The sequence below is a fragment of the Gouania willdenowi genome, chromosome 5, assembly GCF_900634775.1.
Source record: "Gouania willdenowi chromosome 5, fGouWil2.1, whole genome shotgun sequence".
Classification (NCBI taxonomy): domain Eukaryota; kingdom Metazoa; phylum Chordata; class Actinopteri; order Blenniiformes; family Gobiesocidae; genus Gouania; species Gouania willdenowi.
The window spans coordinates 31,949,495-31,965,589 of record NC_041048.1 but is presented as its reverse complement, the minus strand read 5'-3'; the positions used below and the strand labels follow the sequence as shown (position 1 = coordinate 31,965,589).

Genomic DNA, 16,095 nt, shown 5'->3' with positions numbered 1-16,095 from the left:
CAATAACTGGCTTTCAATAGTAAAAAAAAGTTCACTACCCACATAGCTCACACACAAAAACAATATTGACATTATGTCTGTGTCGTTTTACACTAAATACAAAATACTATTTTTTTTGCACTCAATTCATCTAACATGCACCAATTATGGTGCAAATCTATGACCTTCGTGGAGTGAGTCAGAATTGCGAAACACTCACTGAACTGAATGAAAAAGACAAAACAAAATATTTGATTCTGGCAACACTAAAACTCAGTAGTGCTGAAGGGAAATGGTGCATAAAGTGAATGAGGAATAAAAGGTGTTACCACTGCATTATTCTGGTGCCCTTGAGGTGCCCAACATAAGACTGTAAACAGGAATAAGTGAATAGCTTCTGGGCAGGGCCAGTGTTGGAACATGTATAGTGTAGTCTTTATGAACTGAACAAGCATGACAAAAACAGCCGTATCACAGGAAGGGGTGTGACACAGTGGAAATGCTACAACAGGGATCATTCCTGCATGCTCAGACACAAACACTAAAGGACAGGTTTTCACCTGTGATCTTAAAGGTGATACCCTGCATCTCTGGCAGATACTGTAGCAGGTTCCCAGGTTATCTGGGTGCCACATGATCTCTTAGTAAGGAAAGCTACAACATCACATTGCACTCTCACTTTAAATCATTAGACTTTTCCCCACCCCTTCCATTGTCCTACCCTGACTCTCTCTTCCCTGTTCAGTTCCCCCCTCACCAAGGTGTAACACGGCCCTCTCTTTTTATATCCTCCCTTTAATAAAGTTTTTCATACCCTTCCTTTGGGAGGGCAGGTGATGGTCACAATTATGCAACATCCACAATACACATAACAAAACATCCATACACCTCCATGTAGATCCTTTAGTCAGGGGTACCTTCATTCTAATGAGAAGACAGTCCGAAACATGTCACAAGGTAGATTTACATGTACTGCAATCTTATGTTAAGGTTTCATTTATCAAGACTGAAATCCACTTTGATTACCTGACATATTTTGAATGACAACTGTCAGTCTTCGTCAGAGGTGTTTGCTGATCGCTTTGATGTTTCAAAGCAATCAGCAGCATGACAAATGCCCATTGCGCTTTTTTGACAATGGAGAAATTATTACAAAAGAGCATAAATCACATCATCTACTGCAGACATGGACAACTAGCAGCCCGCAGTCTCATTTAGTGCGGCCCCCAAGTAAACACACAAGAGGACCCCCAAGAACACACAAACGACAGCAAAAATACACAAAATTAGTCAAAAAACATGAGCTAAAAAAATACACAAAGCAACAACAAAATTACTCCACAAACACGCAAAATTACATAAAATATACACAAAAAAAACAGAGGTATAAAGAGTACTGATATATCCTACTCAAGTAGAAGTACTGTTACTTGGTTAAAATTGTACTCAAGTACAAGTACAAATAAGTCATACATAAAATACTAAAATACAAGTAAAAAGTAACTCAATTAAATAGTACTCAAAATAAAAGCTATTAGTTACTTTCACCCCCCCACGTTTATTTTCGGTAATAAATCCTACCACGTTTCCCTTTCATACAGTAAACAACTCATGTATACACTTTAAAAGGAAGAGACCAAATATTGCACAGTTGGAAATGAATGTATTTTCCACAAAGACATCTGTATAAAACAAAAGGTTTGTCAAAATGTACAATTCTATAAAAATGAATAAAACAATAAATTAAATTGTTTTTAAAATTGCCAGGCTCTAAGTGTAGCTAAATTAATGAACTCTAAAACAGTGCCATGCCAAATGCGCCATGTGGGTAACAACATAATATGTAGGAACGTGGCTGGGAGTTAATCAGAAATGGCAAATTAGAAAATATGGATTTTGTTCAATGTGCCTTCATAAACCTGAAGCAAGCAGTTTATGAAGAGACCATGCAATGGAAATAACAAAAAAATAATAATAATGATAATTAAAAAAAAAATAATAATAATAATAATAATAATAATACTAATTGAATAAGGATTGTGGAAATGTAAGAAATTACTTACTGAAGAACAAGTAAAATTACTGATTTAATAACAGTAACTTTCACCTTTCACCTCTGAAAAAACACAAAATTGAAAACAAAACACCCACACACATGTGCGCATGCACACACACACACACGCACGCACACACACACACACACACACGCGCACGCACGCACGCACACACGCACTAAAAGTTGTTCTGATCGTCTCTCTACAGGTGGAGGTTACCTCAGCATCCTTCCCAGCAGAGCTCAGCTCTTCCCATAAACTCTAGTAATGACTACAACCCGTTTGTAGCGTGGGAAGTTTGTGTGGGGTTGTGATAAAAAAAAACAAAAAAAAAAAGAACAATGAAAAACATTGGGTTTTAATTCCGTCTTTGTGAACGAGAAGGGGGAAATAAATTAGATTTTTTTTTTTTTACACAAGAGGGGGCGGGCTCAGGTTCAGAAGTGCGGTGCAGCGAGGCGGTGTTACGTGAACGTCTCACCCCCCTCTCTCTCTCTCTCTCTCTCGGTCCGTGAACGCCCCAGCCTCTTCCTCTGCCTCCTCCTGTTTCTCAAGCGTTGGGGAAAATTCAACTTTCTGAGCGGCAGGCGCGGCATGATTTGCATCTAAGGTGAGTTTTTCCCCTCTATTACCTTCTTCTTTTGCCTTTTCTGCAGAAGTAGAAATGATGAAATCATGCATATTTCACCCAATAACTGTTGGTAGTTGTTGCACATGTTAAATCAGAGCAGGGTTAAAAGCGGATGCTTTTTTCTAAAGGTGCACCTTACCTATTATTTAACAGAATACACATTGAAACCATGTTAGAAAAATGATATCTGTTACAGTCTCTTTCAATGATATGTCTTTGTCGGTGAAATCTGGATTGATACACGTGCAGAATATCTACCAAAGGAGGTTTATATCTCTTGAAATCACCATAGTTACGGCGCTTCTAATGGTGATGCTTATGAGTTAAAGCTCCAAAAGTTATATTTAAGCCCTGTTTATGTGAGTGTAAGTAGTAGTGTTTATGTGGAGGGCCAATCAGCCCCTCTTCTCTAACCTCACTCACACTTGTTCAGGGAACAGGAGTGATCCAGTCCCATTAATCACTGGTTCAGAGTGGAATCACACCATGTCATCCACTGGGCTGAATAGGCACTATGTCATCCTCTGTGGACATGCATTTTCCTTGCTGTGGAGCTAATTTGGAAGTGAAAGGTTAAGGTCAGAACATAAATTTTGTTGGATTTTTTTTTGTGTGTGTGTTTTATTTGTTTTAGAAAATACATGTGTGGTTTCTTCTAATTTTTTTGAAGGTTGCTAATTTGCCATGTGGAGCCAGAAACAGATATGAATGTTTTATTATCTTCTGGCTCTCTCGACACTTGTGTAAATTGTTTTTATCACTTGCACAGCTGATGAATAATGTGTGCACGCTATAAGATTAGAATGATGAATGAGACTTAGATGGCTCTCATTAAAATCCCAATACAGATCCTCAGCGTGGTTTGTAGTTACTGGTCCTATCGTTGGTAATAAAATGTTGTATTACTCACGCCTTTAATGACAATACAGCTCAGACCTGTCAAAACATGGGCTTTTTACTAGATGTATGAAGGTGTGTGCTGTGGTATCCGGTACCAAGACATTTATGTTAGATGTTTTTTTCAACCTACAAATATTTGATTGGACTGGGATCGTAGGTCGACCACTCGTTCCTGAGCTATTGCGATTTATCATTATTGATATCACTTTTAAGATCTTATTTTTCTTATTCTTTCATACGTATTTTAACTTGCTACGACTCTGCCAATCCTTAACCGATCTACACCACTCAAGTACCAAAATGTTGTCCACTCTTTAATCTACAAATCTATGATTTTTGTAGTGGTTGAACTCTGACGAAATGCATTCATACAAATGTTCTAATTGACCCTGTTTGTCATGCTGCATGCAAATCTTAATCGATTTACACCATTCAAATATCAAATTGTTCTGTTCCTTAGTGACAATGATATCTAATTTGTGAAATGCTAACTCTCTTTACTTTTAATGTAATTTAAGGTTTTATGCAAATGAGGCTGCTTTTGCAAGCCTTAGAGTGCTTGATTAGGCGCGAGAGTGTGACAGCTGTTGCTCATGAACTTTGAGGAAAACTCCCTTAGTTCGTAGCTTAAAATGTTGCTACAATCTTTCTCTTTCTTATAATTATACTTTTAGTGGGAATACTTAGCATTCATTTCTTACTTTGCTGTACAATTGCGTTCATTGACAATAAACAAATACAGCCGAAGGAGTTGGTGATCCTTTTTCACATTCCCACTTGCATTGTCGCGGCAATGCAAATTTGTCCAGTTATGTTTCTGTTCCAAATGAATTTGATTGAAGAATTTGTGTTTTTGCATATTTGTAATCAAAAAGTAATCATTTACATGTATAAATGATAAACTGGGACACAATAGAGCTGGGCAATATATCGAGATTCAAGATATATTGAGTTTTCTAATTTGGTGATATAGAAAATTACAATATCACTTATATCAAGATATATCTTTAATTTTGTTACTTGTATTGATTTAATCGATTGCCTCAATTTTTTTTTTTAAGTTGATTGACTTAGAAATCGAAATTTTCTAGAACTTAAAAGGTTGGATAACTGGCTACTTGTGCTTTTTGAAAACAGTTATAGTGCTATATGAATTAAATTAATTTTTTAATGATCCATTTTTGAAACAACATAAATAACAGGACTCTATAATTCTTAAAATGTAATTACTTAATTCTATTAAGTTGTCCTTAAGTTCAGTTATTAAGTTATGCTTACTTAAAAACAAATTATAGTTCCGTTTACTTTAAAATTATTAGTTAAAGTTACTCATAAAGGAAGAAAATGTTACACCAACTTGAGATAATGAAATAAGTAAGTTTTCTATAGGAATGTCCCGATACAACTTTTTCATTTCCATTATGATACCAATATTGCAGCCTTGCGTATTGGCCAACACAGATATTGATTCGATATCAGCATGAATCATATATACTTTTTTTTTTTCTCTCTCTTTTTTTCAATTAAAGAAATAATAATTACTTATTTTGTAGTGTGGAATGTTAGAAAAGGCTTGATCAAGTGATGTTACTCAAACAAAGAACAACAATCAGCAACAGTAGGTATGAGAAAAACTGACCCATTTATTATTAACCAATTGGTTACATAATTTTAACCTTCATCATAATATCTACTAGGGATGTAGCGATTCACTCAACTCCCGATACGATTCGATTCACGATACGATTTTCTCACGATTTATTTTACAAAATGGGAATGTTGACAAATGACTGAAAAATATTCCTTTATTTTTTTGGAAAAAATACTATACTATTTTCCTTTTATTTTTCATTGTCAAAAGAATCCCTTGATAAACTATTCAAAATGATGCAATTTAACTAAAAATAAATCTTGAATGAAATAAATAAAGGAATAATACAAATGAAGAAGAAACCTATTAATTTAAATTCTGGTTCTATAGTAAACAATTCAAAACTGCATAATAGTTGTTTTTCTTTTTAAAAGTGCAACTGAAAATGTATTTTGTGCCTTAACAATTGGACTTTTTAAAAAAAAAACAAAAAAAAAGTCATTTTACTGTATTTACGTCAGATATTTGTTTAGACCAGCAGAGGGCGCTGGTAACCCAGTGGTCGGTTGGCATGCAGTTATTCCACCAGTGAAGAAGAGAAGCTATGCTAGCAGACAGAGCTAATAGAAAAACGGGACTTTTACAGATATTCACGTAATATTACAGATATTCTTTCGGTGCTAAAGGAGTAAAGAATCATTTATGAGCATGTTTAACAGTAAATGGCGGCCAGAAAGAAAATAGTAGCAGATTCCACCCGTCACGTCCGCTTCTGGAAGGATTAAGGATTAATATATATTAATCGTTACATCCCTAATATCTACAGTATTCTACAGTTGAATAAAATAAGTAAAAAATTAATTGAAAAAAAAAATTGAATCCGATATTTGTTTTCAGGCTAATATTGGACTGATATTGGATCGTTACATCCCAAGTTTTCTATAACTTTGAGTATAAACTACTTAATCGATTGAATTACTTTGAACGTTCAGCTTTACAGTGCACATGGTTCTCTCTCTCATTTACTTTTTTCTTCTTCTTTACTTTTTTACGATTTCTGTCTGGGCTACATGATCTGGAATAGTAGCACTGTTTTGACAGCCACTGTCAGAGTAACCTCTGTCTGTATGGATGGCAGTTACCAATATTTCCTTGTAGAACATTAGAACATTGCCTGGAGCATCACGCTCTGATGCCAGCTGGCTTTCATCCCAAAATCAGCATCAGCATCATCTGTACTTTGAGCAACAGTAGGTTTGATGCATGAGTACACGCAGACCAATCATGTGCTTCCAAAGTGCATTATCCAAGCTCAGCCAGCCTTAGCCATGCTGTCATTATACAGATATTCATTTATTAGACAACTTTAGATAGATGCTGACCATTCTAGACCAGGAACAATCCGACTTCGCTGCACTTTCAGTCATCTTGCCGTCAAAGCCTCTGTCGGTCACACACATTGTTACCAATTTCCAACTTTGAGCGCGTTAATCTTTACGATTGCTGCCAAATATGCCATTGTATAAGAAAGTAGTGCCATTTTTAAGAAAGTGGCATAAAGATGGTGTATCTCATGTGGTTTACACAATGTTCTCTCCACAAATATGAATATTTACAAAGTATGCTAATTATTTGCACACTGTTTTGGAAGTGCTGGTGTTGGATTTGAATGTTGCGGCTCCTCCGTGGGGTTTTCTCTCGTCTTATTACAGATGATGCCTTTGAGAAAACAGACTTGTAACTTGATAATTGTATTCACTTTGATGTTTTTTATTCCTAATTCTTGACACATATTCCATATTACGGAATGTAGCACAGTTGGATGGCACATTTACCCAAAAATGGATATGTATAGTTTAATAACTTATTAATAAGATGAAGTTTTTGATCATTTTAGCTTGGCATCAGAAATATATATTAATTATATTTTAATATGTATTTTATTTTATTTAATGTATAAACTACCATAAAACTTTTGTAATAAAATAGTGAAATTATTGTTAGTTGTTCATATTTAAGATATACAATATTTTCTGTGATGATTTGTTAGGTTGTTGTAGTGTTAGGACTCGGGCTGGGTGATATTAATTATTAAGTCGTATCACTCTCTAATCTTATTCATGTTTTTTTTTTTAATCCATTTTTTTATTCTTAATAAATTCTTACCAAAAAACTGTTTTGGGTTAAAGTCATTCGTGCAAGATGCCTGCACGTAGACCGACTTTGTTTTTTGTTTTTGTTTTTAACAGACATTAACATCAACATGTGAGCTATTAAGCCACTTGTAGCTTTGTCAAGGGACAGCACGTGTGAGTGAGTTCTGTAGTGTGGCTTCTTTAGGGGCTGGAGCCTGGACACAGTTACAGTCTGGGTTCAAGACATCCTTCTTCATATTGTAACTTATGTTACTGTTGTAGGAAGGGATGTCCCGATACAACTTTTTCACTTCCGATACGATACCGATTTTGCAGCCTTTAGTATTGGCTGATATCGATCCAAAACTTTATCGGCGCGAATCATACATATTTTTATTACGTATTTTGTAGTGTGGAATGTTAGAAAAAGCTTGACAATAGTCAGCAAACATAGGTATGAGAATGACCCATTTATTATTAACCAATTGGTTACATACATTTTAACTTTCAACATAATATCTACAGTATTCTACAAGTGAATGAATATGATATAATATATATCGGAGATTTTAGATGTAGTCCGATAGGGCTGGGTGGTATACCGGTTCATACTGAATACCGATATATATTTTTGTTATTATATGAATTTTTTATATACCGCCGTACCGATGTATTTGATTACACAACTTTGGCAACACTACGCTGCGCCACGTTTCAGACCGGACCCTTTTCAATGTTGCACTTCTAAATAGGAAGGTAAACAGTAGCGCTCCGGTGTTAGTTGCGATGTAAACATACGTGTAAATGGATAAGAAAGACACAATTGAAAGCTTTGAAGTTGCATGTGAGCATGTGTCTGTGTGCACATGCCTCTGCTACAGGAGAACAACACTCACAGAGGCAGTTGGCGGTTCAGCAGTAATACACAGAAAAAGAGAGTAAAGGATCGCAATTTGTAATTCCTGTAAACCGGAAATAAGTCCTGGTGGAGCTGCAAACAAAACGCGACCTTATTCACCATAAGAAGCCACCACACCACTGAGTATGCAATATTTAAAGCTAGAAATCAAGATAATGCTAAAACTAAGCTAGCATGGCAAACAGCCATTGGGCTGCTGTTGCAAAGTTGTAATACTACTAAAATAGATCATCCTAAGTCAGTCTACTGCAGTAATTCCTCTGTCAACCAGTAGAAAATGCATTGAACACCTGATTATACATGAAAAAAAAAAAAATACCGTCATATACATTTTTGGTCCGCCCTACAGACTGTTTTCTGGCTGATATCGGACCGATATATGATATCACTATCGAATCGGGACACACTTAGTTGTAGATTTTAGAAGAAATTATTCATGCTCAAACATTTTTGGTGCAAAGAAGAGTTTGTGTGACAGGTAGTGAGGAAAGAAATGGGCAAGTATTTTATAGCAAAATAGGCTTTAAAAAAGCTAGATCGATATAAACAATATTGTGTTATTCTATATTACGTTTGGAAAAATTTTGATAAATTTTGTGATACATATATTTGGCTCAGCCCATATTCTTTCTGATAAAGTAAGTCAGAAACTACTGCTACTGTATAATAAATGTTATAGACTCAGAATTGGTGGCTGATAGCTTTAAGGGTCATTTCCTAAACCAAATAATGGTTTAAGTTAAAAAAAATACTTTAACTCTCCTCCTAATGTAAACTTTTTATTGATTTTTTATGTATAATTGCTGGTGTATACTTACCTCTGTTATTTAGGTTTAAACTGTTGTTTTAGTTTTTTGGGGGAAAATTAAGAAGCCAAAAACCTGTATAGGCAAAGCAATAAAGCAGTTGATGTATTGGAATTTTAAAATTAAATTAAATAAAAATAAATTCCTTTATTTAAGAAAGTGATTAATTACGCAATGGATAATGGTAAATTTATTCACACCATCTTCCATGTGTTAGTATGAGGAGCACCCTGACTGTGTCTCCTCTTGGAGCTGGTGGTTAACGGTAAAGACCTTGAAGTGAAGGTCAGATGGTCATGAGTGACTTTCATTTTCTTTGGCTTTATTGACATTTTGATGAGCAACAGCTAATTAAAGAGGTTTCTACCAGTCTTCATGCTATACTGGTTGGTACTGGTGCTGCTGCCTCATGTCAAACACAAAGACCTTGTGAAGGTCAGAATGCCATTACTGAGTATAATCACCCACGCTGCAGGACATATTAATTTCCTCCCCTGTTAAAATTGGAAGGTTGCACCAAAAAAAAAAAAAATCCCATATGTTGTCTGGTGTTGGTAGCAACAATCATCCCAACACAGGTAAATTGCATGGATTGAGTATCTAGGCCAAAGACAAGAGCGTCTAATGACACTTGTCATCACACGTGGTCCTCAAAGCTTCTCTGTATTCAGGGCAGCGGTGCTTTGTGTCCAGAAGTAGGTCGAATGCTTCTCACCAAACAATTTGAACAAGAGCCCGTAATTGGGCAAGCAAAAGTGGCAACCATTTTCTAGCCGGTCCATGTCAACCACTTAATATGCAGCTCCGACCTGCCGCATTTCATGGCCCTTTTTTCATTCTTTTGATGACAAAATGCAACAAACAAAACTTTCTTTGTGAGGATAGATGGACTCTAACTTACCTCACTTTTAGCTGCCTGAGAGTTTACAACATACCAGATCATGTTACTGCTCTGTAGAATCTCACCTTTGTGCAGCATGCTACCTGACTTTCCTCTTTGTGCTTACAATAAGACAATAATGGGATGAAAACTCTTCACAGTGTTTTTTCATCTTTTCACCCGAGCCCCACATCCTGTCAAGACTTTCTGCAGTGATTTTGGTTGCTTTCACCTGTTCATACAGGTGTGTGTTTGCCTTGTGGCAGACATATTAGTGCTCATGGCAGGCGTGCCATGGCAGGCTATATTGTCCTGTGTATGGACGGAAAGATAAAAGGATTAATAGTAAAAAGAAGAAAGAGAGACAAACAGAACAGCCTTCAATGTGGTCTGGCTGTTTACACATGAAATATGTTTGTGTCAGAAGAATACAGTTTGGATGAAAGCACACAGCCCCAGTAGTCCAGTCTGGGAACCAGTTTCTTACATTTGAGAGCAGAGATTGGGCAACTTTTATAAAGATGGGGCAACAAAAATGTCTTCCAATGTTATCAAAGTTCATGTCAACATTTAGAATAACGACCAACCTGAGCATTAATATAGGAAAAAACAAAGAGTTGTCTATTATTGTTGTCATCATTACCTTTGCCAAGGTAGGGCGACCGTGGCTCAGGTGGTAGTGGGTCGTCTTCTGATCGAGAGGTTGGTTGTTCAATCCCAGTACCTGACTATGTGTCGAAGTGTCCTTGGGCAAGACACTGAACACTAAGTTGCTCCCAGTGGTTGACTAGCGCCTTGCATGGCAGTCCTGTCCCACTGGTGTGTGAATGTGAGAGTGATTGGGTGAATGAGCTGATATGTAAAGCGCTTTGAGACTGCTTCAGTGTGGTGATAAAGCGCTATATAAATCAAGTCCATTTACCATTTGTACAGGCAATATTTAATGATAACAGGACAAAAAATACTCAATGGATTTTGACAAATCTTTATCCAAAGATAGACCTTATGCAATGAAAGATTCCAATACATTTTGGAGCTGATCCAGATCAATATACTGATTCTCAATCAGTTTAAATAATCCAAAAATCCCTATCTTTATCTCTCATCATTGGGGAAATTTCAAAAATACATTTTGACTCAGTTTGAGTAATTTTATCCCACAGTTTCATCCAAATTGGATCCAGATTTATTTCATCACGATTTAAAAAAAAAAAAATTGCGGGTTTGGATCCACAGTATTGTTTTTTTTTTTTTTTTTTTTTTAAGGATTTTTTGGGCTCTAGTGGCCTTTATATGACAGTTGCTTGACAGGAAAGGGATCAGAGAGAGCAGGGAATGACACGCAGCAAAGGGTCCCAGGCCGGGAATCAAACCTGGACCGGCTGCAGGTGAGGAACTACAGCCTCAGTACATGGGGCGGGCGCTCAACCCACTGAGCTAAACACCACCACCACAGTATTGTTTTTAATGGAGGAAAAATGTGTCTTACAAGCCTTTGAAATGTGATTGATCATGGTGTCATGATCAGAATCATTGATCCAGATAACTGCCACTATCTGGCAAAGAGGAGAATTGGCGCTCTTAGTGCTCTTATTTAATTTATTTATTTTTTATGTTTTTTGTCTTTTGTTTATTTTTGTGGTTGTTATGTGTTTTTGGGTTAATTTAGTGCATTTCTATTGTCATTCTGGATATTTTTCTGTCACTTTGTACGTTTTTTGGGTTTTTGCTTTCTGTATTTTTGTTGTCGTTTTCTGCGTTTTGTTGTGTGTTTTTACAGTCATTTTGTATTAATTTGTTGTCATGTTAGATATGATCTTTTCTGTGATTTTGTTAATGTTAATTATTGGTATGTGCGTTTTTGGAGTCATTTTTGTGTATTCACTTTAAAGGCCAAACAAAATTAGACCAAAGGCTGAATGTGGCTTCTCGGGCTGCCAGTTGCCCTTGTCTCGATAGAGGTTACACTTCTAAATCATATTACCAGAGCAGGTTTGATTGACTCCTAGCCGACATGCCAATACTTTCAGTACTTTCTTGTGTTTACATCTATATGAGCTTAAAAACCATGTCTTTTCTAATATTAATCAGTGTAGGTGAGAGTGCCATTATAGCTATAGATTATAACCCCCATTTCTCTGTCTAACCTTGATAAGCAAGTTTACAAAATGGTCTCACCATCACTTTCTTGAAAAAGTCATCATTTTTTCTTTGGTGTGAAATATTACAGTGGTGTAAATCTGACATTGTGTGTGCAGTGCATCTTAATCCTGAAGGTCTGCTGAACATCTTTGCAAATATGCTTCCATTACTCACTTTCCACGCTATCACATTTCTTGATTATGCTTGTCTGCTGTGCATCGAAACTTCATTATAATGTTTGCCTGGGCCTTATCGGGGTGCAGCTTGTACAGGATGCTCTTCTTATCAGCATCACAAATGTAATTTCAGGTTATAACACAGCCTGTCAGATGGTATCAGCAACAGTGTCAGATGGCTGTTAGAGATTGGAGAAAGCAGCCATCTCTGAGCAAGAGGGTACGGCTGTATCAGAATCATGGTCCATTAGGCATTCCCCGCTATCACCCATCATCTGCACTGTGGCACTGGTGCTGATGCAAAACTCATGTGTGTAAAGAGGTTCTACAAGCTGAATATAGAGTGTAAACGTAGACTATGATTATGAAGATGATGATGATAGAACATTACGGTGATACCTTGTTGTGTTAAGATGTTTTGAATGTGTCTCACAGACGGACACCAGAGGTCTGGAGTCTTGCGAGCACACCCAGGTCACATAATTGAGGTTCAGCTCAGGTTCTGGCGCTATAAGCAATTACAGTGACTATTTCCCAGTGCTGCAGGCAGGGCTGAGAGTGTCGCAGTGTAGCCCTTTAGCAGCACACCTCCTCTTTCATGTGCATCACCGATGACAGGGAACACAATTTCAAAACCGGAGTCTTACAGAAAGCATATTTGGTAACATGAAATATTCATTCCTGTTATCTGGTAAATATGCAAATGTATTTCTAAGATATAAACATGGAGTGTTGGAAAGGATTTCCTCTGATGGGGTCAGGGGCGGATCCTCTGAGTTTTTAAAAGACAACCACATTACCAAGATCAATGGTTTCACCTACAATTAATCAGTGAATTTAATACTGAAGGACAAAGCGTCAGCAAGGTCAATGTTATCTCGTATGGTCAGTGCTGCGTGTCCCAGCAGGATGGGGTAAGAGGTCAACACGAGCCAAGACTCACATGTACGCCTGCTTTGGTGCCTTAGCTCACCATGTTAGCGTCTTTGTCTTTCACATCAGTGGCTGTTTTATTGGGATTTCAGATTTATTTTCTTCTAATTCAGTTTTGGTTTCAGTTACTACAACATTTTTTTTGTCTTCAGGTTGAGTTTACATCTTAAGCTGTGTTTACATTACCCTTGGAAATGCACAAAATCTGAATAGCGCATTAAAAACTGGTAATGGAAACAACTGATTTTCGAAAAAACACTGAAATATCGCAAAAAAAAATTTATGCTTTCATGAGGAGGAATTTCAGACGTTTTGATATTGAAATGTGTCGCAAAAGCGCTATGGAAACACCTTTTCTGCAAAAAGACCATCTATGTCACAGAACGTGACGTAGATGATCACATGACAACTTCTCTCTGAGGAAACATGATGCGGTACGTGTAAACAGAAGAGGAAACAGGGACATTTCTTTGCGTTATACTTAAAAATGATCAGAATCAGAATTCCTTTATTTATCCCAGGGGGAAATTGCTTTTGTTACAGCCGCTCAAGAAAATATCACAAGAATAAACGTTAAAGAAAGACGAAAGAAAGAATAAATGTTAAATAAGTGTATAATTAAGTAAAAGACCGTTAAAAATATTTATTGCCACATTAGACGTGAAACAACAAAGGAATACGATGAGTTATAAGAAGGTTTGGATCGTCCATCTTTCTGCAGCAAAGTCTCGCGGGATGAGATTTCACAGGAGTTATGAGGCTTCTGCCCAAAACAACTTTCAATGTAAACATGTTCAAAGCACAATTATACTTAGTCGACATTTAGAAATGTCGCTTTTATTTTGCGAAAATCATTAATGGAGACCCAGCTACAGTCAAGTCATCTATTGTAAGCCCATTTGCACCCTTTTTCTTCAGTTTTTATATCTACCCTCAGGCTTTTAGTGATCCCTGTTTTACAGCAATATATCATCCATCTATAACATCCATCCATCCATCCATCCATTTTCAGACCCGCTTTGTCCTATTCCAGGGTCAGGGGGGTCTGCCGGTGCCTATCTACGGCTCACACTGGACATTAGGCAGGGGCCATCTATAACAGTGTTTCTTGGGGTACACAATGGCACTACACTTATGAGAGGGAGAGAGAGAGAGGGAAATTAACAAATGAAAGCATTAAAAATATTTTTTATGTTTATTTTAGTTAAAAATGCTAATCATAATACTGATAATGGAAATGATCTTGATTAGAACATGAACTGAAAATACAAGGGACAGTCTTGGTCCCACAGCAGGCAGGAAATGACTAGAAATGATAAAAACTATCGAGATAAATCTTTAAAGGAAACACTAAATACTGTTTTGTTCCGCTTATTAACAAAATCGGATCATTTAAAATGTGTTTTATTACTAATTCATTCCATCATTGTGCTCTATCTGTTTTTTTCATAGTATTCTTACAGAACACATACCAAACAACACCAAAAACACAAACACTAAGAGATAATAGTTTAAATAATACTAACAACACACAGAAAACAACAACAAAAACACAGAAAAATAAGATGAAAATATACTGAATAGATAAAAGAAGAGACAAACCACAACAAAATACACAAAATCACACAAAAAACACAAAATGATGATAGAAATGCTCTCAGTCACATCAGGTGGGAGATGACCGTAAATGCTAAAATGCATAGAAATAAATCTAAATATTGTTTCATTTCACTTATTTGCAAAATGAGATTATTCAAAATGCACGTTATCACTCAGTCATTCCATCATCATGCTCTATAATTGTTTTTTCACAATTTTGGACAATTTGGACAAAAGGGACTTCTTGGATTCAGAAATAAAAGAAAGGCGGTACTTGAGCCAAAAACGCTTGAGAACCTCTGATCTATAATATATACAGCTATTATAACGTTTTTGTAGTTCTTTGTGTTTTCTGAAGTCATCTAATTTGGAGTTGTGACTTTGATGTATATTTTTTCTTAAATTAGGGTTCAGATTTAACCAAACGCAACAATGAGAACCAATTAGGAGGAGAACCCCTTATTCGATTGCATTTGCCTGTCAATCTTTACCCCTTTTTCCAATTATATTGGCCTATGTTTAGATGCCTGTTCAAAATTATGCTAAACAGTTGTATTAGAGATTTTAAATGACATGTTAAACTTGGTATAAAAGGGTAGCGGATGCGCAAGATCCTCCAACAACAACAAACATGACACATGCTTTAAAGAGTTTGAAGTTATTGCCCTGGACACAGAGATGATTTCCATTTCAATTGCTTGCTCGATTTGGGATAACTCATGCATACAGAGGTAAGAAGAACAAAGGAATAAAAGTGACAATTGTAGAGAATGGGGCAAAGGAGACCCTGGTATCACAAGCTTTGTGTCCCATGAAGGGTATTGTTTGGGACTGGATAAGGTTACAAGAGGACCCTTGGGAGATGAAAGTGAAGGGCACCGAAGATGAGGGAGGGCCGGTATGACAGTTAGAGGACACAACGAGGATGCATCAGGATGGAAAAGAACCATTTGAATTCATCGCTGTGAAGTTGGTACTTTTTTGTGTTGAAATTGCTTTTCAGACATTGAAACATCCTGGACTGGTTACATTGAAATAAACAGAAAACATTCAGCTTGTATCCATATCACTCAGAAGCCAAGTATTACTAAAAGTTTGTAATCAGGGATTGACCGATATGGAATTTTTAGGGCCGACGCCGATACCAATTTTTTCCATCAGTCTTCGCCGATTTTCTTGAGCCGATATTTGGAGCCGATACTACTCTTGCTCCCTCAATTTACATCGTAAAATTTACACAATGATGATAACAAATGGTACGAGTCTCAATTTTTAAAAAAGGAACATTTATTGAAATTAACAAAGGTGAGGTGGAACGACAAGTAAAAAAATGTTTCAAGTAATAAAAAG

At 36.5% G+C, this 16,095-nt stretch overlaps 1 protein-coding gene across 7 annotated transcripts in view; it reads left to right on the top strand.

Annotated features, from left to right (window-relative positions):
* The first annotated feature begins 2,522 nt into the window (after positions 1-2,522).
* chl1b (cell adhesion molecule L1-like b) overlaps positions 2,523-16,095 on the top strand; it is a 150,044-nt gene continuing 136,471 nt past the window's right edge. For 6 of the 7 annotated variants that reach the window (XM_028446724.1, XM_028446722.1, XM_028446723.1 and 3 more), the window contains exon 1: positions 2,523-2,643. The gene's annotated coding sequence lies outside the window, so the exon portion shown is untranslated. Of the gene's footprint in view, positions 2,644-3,137; positions 3,243-16,095 lie in introns of those variants that run through there. The other variant, XM_028446720.1, reaches the window with a different exon arrangement.